Genomic DNA, 16,239 nt, shown 5'->3' with positions numbered 1-16,239 from the left:
ATTATTTTAAACCCTGTCCAAAAAGATAGGTACTTTTATTATTGCCATTTTACAGATAAAATTGTAGTTTGTGAACTGCCCAGTATCGCAAAACTGCATTGTGGCAGGTACTACAACCCAGATATTCTCATTTACTTCATTCATACATTAATGTATTCATTCAACAAATATCTATTGACCACCTGCTTTGTTCCAGGAACTAGAAAATATACGTAAGGAAGTAATTGACAAAAGACTAAAAGAATACGTATCCCTGTGCTGTCCTCTGAGGAGGCAAAGAGAAAATGGAGATTCCAGGAATAAAATCTAGGACTTCCCGCATATAGGGCAGATACTCTAACACTACATTATATCCCTACCTTTATTATTAGCCCATTCTCCTTTTAGTATCTCATAGCGTCTACGTTAAAAGTAAAATATTCACATAACCCCAGGCCCTCTTCTCTTTTTAATCTCCCTAGGTTATCTCATCCAGATTCATAAATTCAACATATTCACAACCCTTACCAAACCTGATCCTTCCTCCAATGCCCCCCGTTTTAGGAACTGGTACCACATCAAGCTTGTTAATCAAGCCAGAAACCTGGTATCATCCTCGATTCAAACTCTTTTTCATCACCTTACCCTCCCATATCCAATCCTTCAGCAAGTTCTGTTGATTCTATCTCAAAAATATAGCTTATATCCATCCACTTCTCTGCATCTCCACTGCCACCATAATCTCTCATTTGAACTACTTTCAAGAGCCTCCAAGCTGCTCTTCCCTTTCCAATCTTGCCCTTCTCTAATACAAATACGACATGACAACAAAATCAATCTTTTTTAAAAAGAAAAATCATATCCTGTCCCTCTCCTGCTTTAGTGGTTTCCCACAGAATTTAAGATAAAATCCAAACTCCTTAATCGGGTCTAAAAGTCCCACCTATCTCATCAACCTCATCTCATACCTCTCTTTCTCATTTATTCCATTGCAACCATAGTGCTCTTCTTTCAAAGCTTTGAATATACCAAAATCCCTCTCCTCAGGATCTTTGCACATGCTGTTTTCGCTGTCTGGAATATTCTTACATCCACTCATTAAATTACTTGATTTTTCTCATGCTTCAAGTCTCAGCTTAAATGTCCCCTCTTCAGAGAGGCCTTTTCTGACCATGTTAACTAAGGTAAAATTCTCCCTCCTCCCTTATACTCTATCTCAGCCCCTTACATTTCTTTTAGAGTAATTGTTGCTATTGGTAATTTTTTCACCCATATCCTCACTCAAGAATGCAAGGTCTATAGCTACAAGGACCATATCTCTTGTGCTCTATCTATCTCCAGTGATTAGCATTAACAATAGTTCACATTTATCAATTGCTTACTATATGTTTTAGGCTGTTCTGACACTCACAACAATACAATGAGGTGTTAATATCCCCATTTTTCAGAAGAGGAACTTGAAGTACAGAGAAGTTCAGTAACTTGCCCAAGATCACACAGCTACTAAATTATTGGACTGGGATTTAAACCCAAGCAGTCTGATTACAGAGACCAAACACATAAGCATTACCCGATACGAGCCTACTTGACAGATGACTGAAAAAATGTCTGTTAACTAAGTAAATGAGTACCTTCCTTTAAAGATCATAACTGTGGATAAGTGTCCCACCGAGATGCACTATAAAGGAAATACAGTATTAACACAAGTCACTATATGTCTTCTTAGTCAAGAGGAAAAAAGGTCCATCTACCAAAACAACAGCAACACAAAAATCACAAAACGAGCAATTTCATTTTTCCTGGTATGGTGATCATTTCACAATATATACAAATACTGAATAATTATGTTGTACACTTGAAACCAATACAGTGTTGTATGTCAGCTATACCTCAATTTTTTAAAAGAGATTGAGTAAAAGTTGTGATTTTTCCAAAAAACTTTTTTTTCCCTAGAGAGATGTGTTTTATTTTATTTTTTTTTTTATTATTAGATTAAGGAAATAATCTGCCTCTCTTTTTTAAAATTTTTTTTTTACTGGGGAACATTGGGAAACAGTGTGTTTCTCCAGGGCCCATCAGCTCCAAGTCGTTGTCCTTGAATCTAGTTGTGGAGGGCGCAGCTCAGCTCCAAGTCCAGTGGCCATTTTCAATCTTAGTTGCAGGGGGCGCAGCCCACCATCCCATGTGGGAATTGAACCGGCAACCCTGTTGTTCACAGCTTGCGCTCTAACCAACGGAACCATCCGGCTGCCCCCAAAATTTCTGAATTTGTTTTTTTCTCAACCTTCACACCTCCAATTAACTTAACCTTTCCTTTGGGTAGACTCAGAGAGAAAACTGAGAAAAGAGGAGACAGCCCTTTGACTCTACCATTTTCGTATATTTCCCTCCTCCCAGGCATACAGCATTCTCATAAACTCTCCTATCTCCTCCTTTCTACATCCCTGTGTTAAAACCTGATAGAAAAGATCTGCTATTAGCTGCCTCACTTTTACATGAAAACGTACTCCAGATGGATCCAAGAGTTAATTGTGAAAATGAAACCATGGAAATACTAGACAAAATATAAAAGAATATTTTTATAATCTTGCAGAAGGAAAAATTTGATCTAAACGGAACAAAAAGATCTAGATAGAGACAACAAGAGGATCAATAAATTTTAGTGGTTAAAATTTTTAAATTTTTGTTTGGAAAAACAAAAACAAAAACAAGGTTAAGAAACCTAACAACAAACTGGAAAAAACAATGGCAACACAAATGACAAGAAAAAGATGAACCTCCCAATAAAAAAGTAAATTAAAAAAAAACTGGCAAAACAATGAATAACAAGAGAAGAAATACAAATGGTCAATAAACATGAAAATGTGATCAATTTCACTAAAAATAAATGCAGATTAAAAGAGCAATGCATTTTTTTGTTTGTTTAGGACATTGGCAAAGGTTTAATACATTAATAATAATTTCTGCTGATAAGGGGGTGGGTAAACAGGCACTTTTATTCACTATTGGTAGAAGTAAAAACTGCCATAAACTTTAGGAGGGTTGTTTCAAAGTACCTGCTTAATTTTAAAACCATTTTACCCACAGGTTCTACTTCTGGTAATCTTCCCTACAAAAATACTTATTCCAAGAAATAACGCTGAAAATTCCCCAAATTTGATACAGAAGCTTACAGATTTAAGAAGCTAACCAAAACCCCAAACAGGATAAACCCAAAGAAATTCAAACAAAGACACGTCATAATCAAACTTCTGAAAGATAAAGACAAAGGAAAACAAATCCTTGAAACCAGCAAGAGAGAAATGACACCTTTCTAATAGGGGCGATTTTTTTTTTTAAATGACAATGGATTTCTCATCAGAAACCGTGCATGCCAGAAAGAGGTGACACAATATTTTCCAAGTACTAAAAGAAAAGAACTTTCATCTCAGAATTCTACATCCAAGGAAAATATCCTTCAGGCGTAATGGGGAAATCAAGTCATTCTTGGATGCCCACTTTAAAAGAATAGAAAGATCACAAAGTAAAAAAATAGATATTAATAGGAGGAATCTTGTAACATCAGGAAGGAACAACAGTGGAAAGAGCAAAAATATAGGTAGCTACAATAGACTCCTTCTGATACTGTTTTCGGAATTATGTTTGACAGTATTAGCAAAAATTATATAGCACTGTCTCATGTGGTTCTCAATGTATGTAGAGGAAATGTTTAAAACAATAATATAGATGGGGAAGGGTAAAGGGAGGAAAGGTTTCTACCCCTCCATCAAACTGGCAAAATGTTAACTCCAACAGACTGTGATAAGTTGTGTATATATAATGTAATACCTCAAACATGCACTAATAAAGCTATACAGAGAGATACACTCAAAAACACTGTCGATACATCAAAATGGAATTCAAACAAATCTTCAAGTAACTGACTGGAAGGAAGGCAGAAAAAAGAAAACATAAATGAGAAACAGAGGGAATAATCAGAAAACAAAAAGTAAAATGGTGACCTTAAGCCCCAACAGATCAAAAATCACATTAAACATAAATAGTTTAAGTAGAAGAATTAAAAGACAGAGGTCGGCAGAGTGGATTTAAAAAACATGATCCAACAATATGCTGTGAAGGAGAAATTCACTTCAAATATAATGATATAAGGAAGCTGAAAATTAAAAAGTGGAAAAAGATATACCATACATACATTAATTTTTTAAAAAGTGGGAATATTCATATCAGACAAAGTAAACTTCAGGGTAAAGTCAATTACCAAGGACAGAGAGGAATATTACATAATGATAAAAGTGTCAATCCACCAAGAAGACACAGCAATCCTAAATGTGTATGCACTAACCAAAAGGGCTGGAAAATACATGAAACAAAATCTGATAGAACTAAAAGGAGAAATAGACAAATCCATCATTCATAGTTGGAGACTTTAATACTTCATCTCAATAACTGATAGAACAACTAGATAAAAAATTGGCAAGGACATAGAAGAACTTAACAACACCATCAACAAACAGAATCTAATGGACATTTATAGAGTACCCCACCCAATAACAGCGGAATACACATACCTTTCAAGCTCCCAGGGAACATTTACCAAAATAGACCATACCCTCGATCATAAAACAAACCCGCAAATACAAAAGAACCGAAATCATAACTGAGTATGTTCTCTGACCACAATGGAATCAATAACAAAAACAGGAAAATACCCAAACACTTGGAAACTGAACAATATTGCACTAACTGCTTACATTAGAAAAGAGGAAAAGTCTGAATATCAATCATCTAAGCTTCACCTCAAGACTAGAAAAAGAAGAGCAAAATAAATCCAAGGCAAACATAAGGTAGGAAATAAGATAAAAACATAAATTGATGAAATTGAAAACAGGAAAACCAATAGTGAAAATCAATGAAACAAAAATCTGTTCTTCGAAAACATCAACAAAATTGACAAACATCTAGCAAGACTAACAAAGAAAAAAGACAAAAATTAGCAATATCAGAAATGAAGCAAAGGATATCACTACAGACCCTAATGACATCAAAAGAATACTAAGGGAATACTATGAGCTCTATACATATAAATTTGACAATTTAATTGAAATGGACAAATTCCTTGGAAATCACAAACTACCACAATAACCCAATATTTAATACCTGATTGGAATAGTTCCATTCTTCTAAAGAAATTCAATTTGTCATTTTAAAATTCTTAAAAAGAATAGAAGTCTAGGCCCAGATAATTCCACTGGGCCTAGAGAACTAAACCAAATGTTTAAAGCATAATTAACATCAATTCTACACCATCTCTTCCAGAAAATAGAAGAGGCGGGAACACTTCCCAACTCATATGAGAACACTTTTACCATGATACCAAAACCACAGAAAGACAGTACAAAACAAGAAAACTATAGACCAACATCCCTCATGAAAATAGATGCAAAATATTTAGCAAGATATTAGCAAGCAGAATTTAGCAATATACCAAAAGTATTATATACCATGACCATGTGGGGTTTATTCTAGGGATGCAAGGCTGGTTCAAAAAAAATCAATCCATGTAATCTACCATATTAATAGGCTAAGAAATACACACACACACACACACACACACACACACACACACACAGAGAAAGCTATTAGTGCTAATAAACAAGCTCAAGGGTGCAGAACACAAGATCAATCAACATACAAAACTCAGTTGTATTTCCATACACTTTCAAGGAACAATGTGAAAATAAAAGACAATTTTACTTACAACAGCATCAAAAAGAATACTTAGAAAATAAATTGAACAAAAGAAGTATGAGATTTGTACTCTGAAAACCACAAAACATCACTGAGAAAAGTTAAAGACCTAAGCAAATGTAAAGACATCCTATGTTCATCGACTGAAATACTTAATATTGTTAAGACGGCAATCCTCCTCCAATTGATCTACAGAATCAACGTAATCCCTATCAAAATCTGTGTAGGAAACAGTTAAGATAGCAGGCGTGAGAATGCTGTAATTTGAAAATCCTGCTGGCAAAGTTGGCCCTTGCCCAGGATTTGGGAACTTGGATTTGGGTAGCGTTCCCACCACTCTAACTGATGAGAGTAGCTTAGAGTACCTTAACTGTTTGTGCAAACCATATGATTTATGGGGAACAACAACTTTCCTCCTGGGACTCTGGAGTTTTGTAAGTGCTAGGCAGAGGACCAGCCTCCAATAAAAGCCCTTAACACTGAGTCTCTAATGATCTTCCCTCATAAATAGCATTTCACATATGTTATCACCACTCTTTGCTGGAAAAAGATATGCTAAGCGAAAGAAATCAGTCACAAAAGACTACATATTGTATGATCCCATTTATATTAAATGTCCAGAATAGGCAAATCTATAGAGACATAAAGTGGATTAGTGGTTGCCTAAGGCTGGGGAGGTATAGGACTGAGGGAGCTGGGGTGTGATATAGCTAAAGGGTCTGAGGTTTCTTCTTCTGGTGATGAAAATGTTCTAAAATTAATTATGGTGATGGCTGCACAACTCTGTGAATATACTAAAAATCATTGAATTGTGCACTTTACATGAGTGAACTAGACGGCATTTGAATTATATTTCAATAAAGCTGTTATAAAAAAATAACAGTGGCTAATAAAATATATTGGTTCTTTAAAAAAAACACAAAAACTCATAGACACGGACAATAGTTTAGTGGTTACCAGAGGGTAAGGGGGGTGGGAGGTGGGAGATGAGGGTAAGAGGGATCAAATATATGGTGATGGAAGGAGAATTGACTCTGGGTGGTGAACACACAATGTAATTTATAGATGATGTGATACAGAATTGTACACCTGAAATCTATGTAATTTCACTAACAATTGTCACCCCAATAAATTAAAAAAAATAAAATAAAATAAAGTAAATAAAAAAATAAATAAAATGCAGATTTGGGGGAAAAAAATTCTGTTGAAGAGTGGCAAGGAACGATTCAGTGGAACCAGTTAGGAAGTTATTGCAATAAGCCAGGCAGTTTGGACAAGGGGGTCCAATGTTCTCAGCCATAGCCAAGCACTTCTGTATGGTTCTGGGCATAGCGATTCCTAAACAACCATTACCACTAATTTTCTTTCTTATTTAAAAATTGAGAGATAATCGACATATAACATTATATTAGGTTCTGATGTACACACTCTCAATTATATAAATATCCTGAAGCACTTACTAATATACATAAACCTAGTGCTATCCATTGCAGGGTAAATGAAAATAAGGAAAACATAGTCATTCTCCTCAAGCATTTCTGTACGTGGAAAAATAAAACTCATAATGAAATAACTACAACACAAGGCAGAATAAGTGCCAAAAAAAGGTGAATATACAACTGCTAAGGATTTCAAAGGACACATGTTGTTCAGCATGCTATTACTGCCAACATAATTACTGTTACTAAAATCACCCCGTTATCACCAAGAGTGATTACTGAGTGTCTAAGTACATGAGCCACTGTTACGGTCTATACAGAGAGTTGGATAATCACTTCTCCCTGTGAACCTATATACATCCTCATAATGGGGCTATTAAGGAAAGGTTATTATATTACTAAGTATAATATTATATTATCTACGTTATAAATATAATGTTAAATATTAAGTCAATAAGTATAACAGACACGAAAATGCAGTTTGTAAGATGGGAAGTGATTCTATCCAATAAGGCGGAATCAACGATTTCCCTTTCAATCTGAGAGGAATGCCTTAGCAAAATGGGCTTTTGTATGGGGTGATCTTGTCCTGTGTGGGAATACGTCGTCCAAGTAGCGGCGCCCCCTAGTGGCCACATGAACTCATTACCCCCATTTACCATCTTGCTTTGAAAGCAACAGGCACAGAAGGGCTAAGTCTGACATCCCCACGGGGCAACTACATGACAAAGCTGAAGACTGGGCCAGTCTTCATCCCATTTTAATGTCTCTGAAACCAGGGGGATCCTTAAGGGTGTGTGTGGGGGGGAGGATGGCTACAAGTTCTGTGAGGGAACCTGAAGGGGTTCGTGCTTCCCGAACCCCTTCCTCTCCTTCATGGTCTTTTTTAAAACAAAAACAAAAACAAAAACATTCATTCACATAAGAGAAAACCTTTATCACCAATACCATATTTAAGCACTTTTTCTCAGATGTTGGAGACAAGTTTGTTAGTTTGACAGGAAACAAAAAATTCTGATTTAACAACTTAGGTCCCTCAGCCACATCTCCAGCCCTGACATAGAATAGTTTTACATATTTATATATGTAAGGCAAAAGGCTCTTTTAATACCTAGAAAAAGAAATTACACCTTTAACAAGCCATACAAGGATTGGAACTAAAGGTACGCATCGGAAAGGCGCTCCCCACCAATCAGAACCCGAAACAAGACAAATCAAAACAAAACAAAACGAAAACAACAGATGAGGGACAGAGGGACAGGGGACTAACCGCCTCAGAAGAGCCGCCTCAGAACAGCCACCTCAGAACAGCCTCCTCAAGATAATCGCCTCCAGAAAAAGCCGCTTCAGGCAAACGGATCTCCGCGGAGACTGACCGACCCTACCATTCTCACCAGCAGGGGGAGATAACCGACCAACACTTTTCAGTCAGACTTGAAACCACCAGATGGGGCCAAAAGATCAGACTAGGGACCCTTTATACTACCACCGACATCCCCTCAGGGAATTTCTCTTTTGTATTTTGGACATTAGAAGAAAGAAAAGGCGTGCTAATCTCTGCACTCATACACATACACCCACCCCCACGATGATGGAAGTGGCTAGTGCCGGATCTGCTAAACCACCAGTTAAATGGCTTCTCTGAGCACCAGCTAGCTACCCATTAATAAAATCAGGGTTAAAATACTACCCATTCCATAGGGCTGTGTGAGAATCAAATAATGTTTGAAAACACAATAACAGGCAAATTTTCAGACCTGCAGAAAATCTGGGATGGTGCCCAACTATCGGTTTTGATAAGCCCCCGGATGATTCTAAGGCACGCTAAAGTGTAAGAATTATTGCTCTAAGAAGAAGGCCGCCCACTCAAATAGCTAACCAAGTTTTTTAATCATTATGACAGATTCCAAGACTCCATGGTTTCTGAATTATGTTTTCTGCCTGAAATTCTAAAACCATTTCTTTCTTGAACCCAGCTGTGTGCCGGTATCGCTGTGGATACAATGAGAGAAAACCTGCCCTCGAGGCTTCAGTGTAGGAGATCCAGGAGTAGGAAAAGTTAATTAATTCTTCAAGGCCACATCTACAGTTGTAAACTTCAGATAAATTATACAGACAATAAAAGCAAACGTTCTAGGGAATCAGAGGAGGGAAATTTCACAATTATAAGAGAGAAGAACCTGACCAGAAATGGCCATTGACAAGTCACCCCTCTACCCCTCCCCGCCAAAAATAGCTCTAAGTCATTTTCTACAGTAAGGCAAGAGAACAGACCTTACTTGCCTAATTAAGTCCCTACCTGAAAGGAAACCCTCAACATATCTAAGAGTCTGCTTTCTTTTAACAGCTGCCCTCTGAAGAAAAAATAATGAGAATGTTTATAACTTTTGAAAGTCCTTTATTTTCTCCCTCCACTGCTTCAATCACTCATAGGAAAGGACAGATAGGTATGCACAGTACAGACATAATGAGCCTGGTTAGTTAGTATGTTGCTAGGTAGACAGGGCTTCCCTGGTGGAATAAACAAAAAAGCAGCCATACCCTAAAACTCCAGGTCCTGGAATGTCTCCTTCACTCCAGGACAGAGACATGACATTACACCTTGAGGTTAATAAATAATCTCAAATCCTTTCAAGCCCGAAAAAGGAGCAGATATGATAGATAGGAAAGGGTTAGTTTGTTAATCCCTTCAGGATGAGCAAACAGGACAAACCTAATAGATGAATTCCATCAGAAGGCTCCAGCCCCCTTCCCCAAGCAGGCAGGGGAAAGTATAAAAGTAAAAGCCTTTGCCTTAGCTAGTGGGCTTCCCAGTTTAGGGCACCCGCTCCCGCTTGGGAGCTGCAACCACTTCTCCTGTTTCTAACAAACTATCTTCTTCTACAACCTTTTGCCTCTCCCTGGTCCGTGTGTCCATTCTTGGGCTTCAGGAGACAGGATCCCGGGCCACACCCAGAAACTGCTAGCAGATCCAACATCGGTTACATGATTTGGGGACTCACAGGAAAATATTCCTCCTTCAGAAGTGCTCATCGCTTGCTTTTGGTTATCAGTATATGTCACCAGAATAATTTCCTAGGTTTTACGTTTTCTCAATCAGATCCTTGGTTACTCAAAAATTAAACCTAAAAACTGAATTTGGCTAACAGTTAAGTCACCTTTTGTGTTGTAGAACTGCTAGAGTTGATGTGTCTTCCTCGGTATCAGCTACGGGCCAATATAAGGAAACTCAGCCTAATATTTCCCCCTAACTGGCAGGGAATTCTAACGGTTCCGGCCCACTGTTACATCCCTGATCAAGAGGCTCAGATCCTAGAGAAGGCCAGGGATTTGTTTAAACGTCTTTGACACCCAAGACAGAAAAACAAGGAATAGAGGAACAGCGAGACCAGAGGATAAGACCAGAAACAGGCCAGACTTTTGGCCACAGTTATAGACAACCCGAGGCTGAAGCCACCTCAGGGCACCCCAAAAGCCCCAGAGAGAAAGCGCCAAGATAAAAGAGTCTACTCTGGATATACAAGCCCAGATCACTGGATTCCTAATCCTCCCAAACAGCCGCGAGCCCTGCACAGACCAAAGGGCACTATAGGAGAGAGTACCCCTTGTTCTGAAGGGAGCAAGGACCAACTCCCTCCCCCCAAATGGGCGTCATCACTGTTGGGCCTGAAGTTCCCAGCGGCTCCCAAGCTATTCTCATTACAGGGGGTAATACGGCGGGTGACCATGACAGGACAGGTAAACCTATTAATTTCCTGGTTGATATAGAAGCCATTTATTCTGTGTCAACCGCTCACTCTGGACCTTTTTCCTCTGAAAACTGCTTTGGTTGTAAAGATAAAGACAGCCCCCAGATTTGGGCTCATTTTACTCAGCATGTTTCTTATCATTGGTCTATACCTTAAGAAAATGTAAAACAAACAAATTAAACTGAAAAAAAGACTCTAGAACTATGTAAGTGAGAAACTAGACCTCATGGCACGCGGCTGGCCAGCTTGCCCACAGGCCATAACTACAGCTACCCTCCTAGTTCCCAAAGCCACCAAGCTCACAAAGGGGCAAGACTTAACCGTTTTTTGCAACACACCACGTTCAAGGGCCTTTAGATGCTAATAAGAGTCACAGGCTCACTGATAGCCGCCTCCTGCGGCATCAGGCCCTCTTAGGAAAAGGTCCTGTAATCCAAATACAGACCTGCTCCACCCCTAATCCTGCTGCATTCCTCCCAGAGATGGAGGAAGAATTAACTACCAATAAGTTTAATACAAACCTGTACTACTAGAGCAGATTTACAAAAAACACTCCTAGGAAACCCACATTGGACTCTCTTCACTGATGAGAGCTCTTTTCTAGAAAATAGCATACAAAAGGCTAGATATGCTGTAGTTACTCTACATAATATCTTAGAAAATGCAAGCCTTCCCTCTGGAGCCAGCACACAACTAGCTGAGCTAATAGCTTTCACCCAAATACTAGAACTGAGTAAAGAGAAAAGAGCCGTTCCTCCGGCTAATGACTGTGTTAGTTTCAATGGCTGCTCCAACCAGTACTTTAATCTATCTCACAGGCTATCCATGCCATAAGACAAGAACAGGTGAAAAAAACAAAACAAAACAAAACAGAAACCAGTTCTCAAAAACAGCTACCTCAGAACCTAGTTCTCAAACACAATCAAGGATGTAAAAAGTTTAAAGGGTTATACTGTTACAATCTCTCTGATAAGTCACAGTTAAAGTTCAATAAACTCATAATATAGTTTCCAATATTAAACTAAAAACAACGTTCGTTGCCTTCCTTACTTCCTGGCTTCCCAGTTTAGCGGGACTTAAGGAAACTTTTCTCATTTTTCTTTTATCCATTGTTATAGGTAGTACCTCATGCTGTTGCCTACAATGCGTCTCAGCTTACAGACTACACACTGGTTGGCTAGAATGGCCTACAAGACAACACCCTCACCTGGACTTGCTCATCTACCGGGGACCCTTAGGTAGGACTCTCGAGAAGTCCTACCTTCGGGTCTTTCTACTTCGCCCCACGTCAGCCTGAAGTAGCCAAGGCGGTCCTCGCCCCTACTCCCTAGTTAGGGTTTCCTCTTCAGAGGGGGGTTGAGACAGGTTAGTTAGTATGGTTGCTAGGTTGACAGGGGGGGTCCCCAGTAGAATAAACAGAAAAGCAGCCACAGCCTGAAACTCCAGGCCCTGGAATGTCTCCTTCACTCCAGGATAGAGACATGAGAATACGCCTTGAGGTTAATAGATAATCTCAAGTCCCTTCTGGCAGGACAAAGGAAGAGATCTGACAGATAGGAATGGGTTGGTTCTTTAATCCCTTCAGGATGAGCAAACAGGACAGACCTAATGGATGCATTCTGATACAAGGCTCCGACCCCTTTCCCCAAACAGGCAAGGGAAGGTATAAAAGTAACAGCTTTGGTCTCAGTCACTGGGCACCACCCCATTTGGGACCCCCTCCAGCTGGGAGCTGCAGCCTCGTCTCCTGCCTCTAATAAACTATCTTCCTTTACAACTTTTGGCCTCTCCCTGGTGCGTGGGTCCATTCTTCAGCTTCACGAGACAGGATCCCGGGCCACACCCAGAAACTGCTAGCAGATCCAACATCGTTTACATCATGTGGCGACTCACAGGAAAATATTCCTCCTTCCGAAGTGTTCATTGCTTGCTTTTGGTTATCAGTATGTATGTCACTGGAATCATTTTCTAGGTTTCATATTTTCTCAATCAGGTCCTTGGTTACTCAAAAATTAAACCTAAAAGCTGAATTTGGCTAATAGTTAAGTCAACCTTTATGTTGTAGAACTGCTAGAGTTGATGTGCCTCCCTCGGTATCAGCTACAGGCCAATATAAGGAAACTCAGCCTAATATTTCCCCTTAACTGGCAGGGAATTCTAACGGTTCCGGCCCACTGTTACATCCCTGATCCAGAGGCTCAGATCCTAGAGAAGACCAGGAACTTGTTTAAATGTCTTTAACAGCCAAGACAGAAAAACATGGAATAGAGGAACAGTGAGGCCAGAGGATAAGACCAGAGACAGGCTAGACTTTTGGCCACAGTTAGAGACAACCCAAGGCTGAAGCCACCTCAGGGCACCCCAAAAGCCCCAGAGAGAAAGCGCCAAGAGAAAAGAGCCTACTCTGGATATACAAGCCCAGATCACTGGATTCCTAATCCTCCGAAACAGCCGTGCCTCCTACACAGACCAAACGGCACTACAGGAGAGAGTACCCCTTGTTCTGAAGGGAGCAAGGACCGACTCCCTCCCCTAAAATGGGCGTCATCACTGTTGGGTCTGAAGTTACCAGTGGTTCCCAAGCTATTCTCATCATGGGGGTAAAACTGCGGGTGACCCTGACGTGACAGGTAAGCCACGTCATTGGCTTACATATCAACTATTAATTTCCTAGTTGATATAGAAGGCATTCATTCTGTCGCAACCCCTCACTCTGGACCTGTTTTGTCTGTAAACTTCTTTGGTTGTAAAGATAAAGACGGCCCCCAGATTTGGGCTCATTTTACTCAGCATGTTTCTTATCACTGGTCTATATACCTTAAGAAAACGTAAAATGAACAAATTAAAGTTAAAAAAGACTCTAGAACTATTTAAGTGAGGAACTAGACCTCATAGCATGCAGCTGGCCAGCTTCCTTCCAGGCTATAGCAACAGTTACCCTCCTAGTTCCCAAAGCCACCAAGCTCACCATGGGGCAAGACTTAACTGTTTTTGCCCCACACCACATTCAAGGGCCTTTAGATGCTAATAAGAGTCACAGGCTCACTGATAGCCGCCTCCTGCGGCATCAGGCCCTCTCATAAAAGGCCTGTAAGCCAAATACGGACCCACTCCACCCTTAATCCTGCCACCTTCCTCCCAGAGATGGAGGAAGAATTAACTACCAATAAATTTTAATACAGACCTATGCTGCCGCCAGAACATTTTTACAACAAACACCCTAGACAACCCAGAGTGGCGCTCCTCGCTGATGAGAGTTCTTTGATACAAAATAACATACAGAAGGCTAAATAGTCAAACAGCTCACTCAATGACAAAAATCCCTAAACGCCATCTCACAGGCTATCCAAGCTATGAGACAAGAGTTAGGATAGGTCAGAGAAACAGGTCTCAAACAGAGCCGGCATGGATTATCTGCTTCTCACACACAATCAAGGGTGTAAAAAGTTTAAAGGGTTATGCTGTTTCAATCTCTCTGATAATTCACAGTCAATTAAAGAATAAGTTTAACAAATTCATGATCTACTTTCCAATATTAAACTAAACACAAGATTCTTCAACTTAGATATTTTCTTCCTGGCTTCCCAGTTTAGCAGGACTTAAGGAAACTTTTCTCATTTCTCTTTCATTCATTATTATAGATATTACCTCATGCTGTTGCCTACAATGCATCTCAGCTTACAGACTACCCACTGGCCTACAAGACAACATCCTCACCTGGACTTGTTCATCTACCGGGGACCCTTAGATAGGCCTCTGGACAAACCCTAACTGCCAGTCTCTGTGCCATGCCCCCGGTCAGCCTGAAGCAGCCAGCAGGGTCGTCGCCCCTACTCCCTAACAGCAGTTAGGGTTTCCTCTTCAGAGGGGGTTTGAGACAGGTTAGCTAGCGTGTCGTGTCGCTAGGTAGACAGGGAGGCCCTGGAGGAATAAACAAAGCAGCCATATTCTGAAACTCCAGGTTTTGACATCACTCCTTTGCTCCACGACAAAATGTAGCAACACATTGAGATTAATCATAAAGGTCCTTTTGGCCTGACAAACGGAGCCGATCTGATAGATAAGTGTGGGTTACTTTGCTAATTCCTTCAGGATGGGCAAGCAGAACAAACCTGGTAGACGAATTTCATTAGAAGGCGCCAGTTCCCTTCTTCAAACAGCTTCCCTTCCCCAAACAGGCAAGGCAAAGTATAAAAGTAAGAGCTTTTGCCTCAGTCATGGGGCACCCTTATTCGGGACTCCCTCCCGCTAGGGAGCTCTGACCCTTTCCTTTCAGTATACTATCCTCTTTGTAAAACTCCTTGCCTCTCCTGGGTCCGTGTTTCCATTCTGCGGTCTCATGAGACACGGTCCCGGCACTCACTCACAAGTGCCCTACATCATGTGGGGACTCACAGAGACATATTCCTCCTTTATCTCTTTGTCATTTAGGGGATTTGGTAAGACATTTCCCAGGCCCAGATCACAGTTTCACCCTTCTGGGCTAGGAGAGATAGAGGTGTTGTTTTTGGTTTGTTTTTTGTTTTTTAATCGTAGGCATATACACTCTTATGCTTGCAGAATAAGTAAACATTTTCTTTCTCTGCTTCTTATTCCACAGACATGAGCCAAACACAGGAGCTCCAGCTTCATCATCAAAAGTTCCCCTTGACAAAAGTGTGGTAAAGGAAAAACAGGTCCTGTACTATGGATTTTAGCTCGTCACCATTGACAAAGTCTCCCTTCTTGAACAAAATTAATTTTTAATAAAAAATGTAAACATTTAAGGTATGCGACTTGATGATTGGGTATAGTCAGGCTCCGCTGAGCCCTCTTCTCAACTAGGCCTCAACCTTGGCCTATGAAAACTTCAACTTTCAGCACAAAGCTTTTCATCCAATCCGTACATTAAGAAAGTTCAACACTGCCAAAAGAATTTACTGTTTGTTCCAGCCAAACCCTGACTAGAGGTCCCTGACCTCCTTTTTCGTAGAGCATTTACTTCAGAAAACTCGTGATTGTAAATCCTTTCTCTGTCCCTCTGAGATGTATCTTCTATAATACTGTAGCCAGCAATCCACCACTGGCTATAAAGAAAAGATAGGAGGGGCTCAAGTCCTTTTATGCCTTGAGGAGTCTCTGAAAGGCTGACCCTGATCCTTTTTTCAGAGCTTGCTGGACCACTTAGAAACCCAGAATCCTGTTGCCCAGAATCCTGCTGTCACTGCTGCCTATAGAAACAGCAATGTCATAAAGTAAAAAGTTCAGGTACCAGCCGGGGGTCGAAGCTTTAGGAGAGTATGGAGACTTTAGAAGCAACATCTTAGGTCAGACTGGAAGGGTCA

Source organism: Rhinolophus ferrumequinum, chromosome X, assembly GCF_004115265.2.
Source record: "Rhinolophus ferrumequinum isolate MPI-CBG mRhiFer1 chromosome X, mRhiFer1_v1.p, whole genome shotgun sequence".
Classification (NCBI taxonomy): Eukaryota; Metazoa; Chordata; class Mammalia; order Chiroptera; family Rhinolophidae; genus Rhinolophus; species Rhinolophus ferrumequinum.
This window is presented reverse-complemented; position numbering follows the sequence as displayed.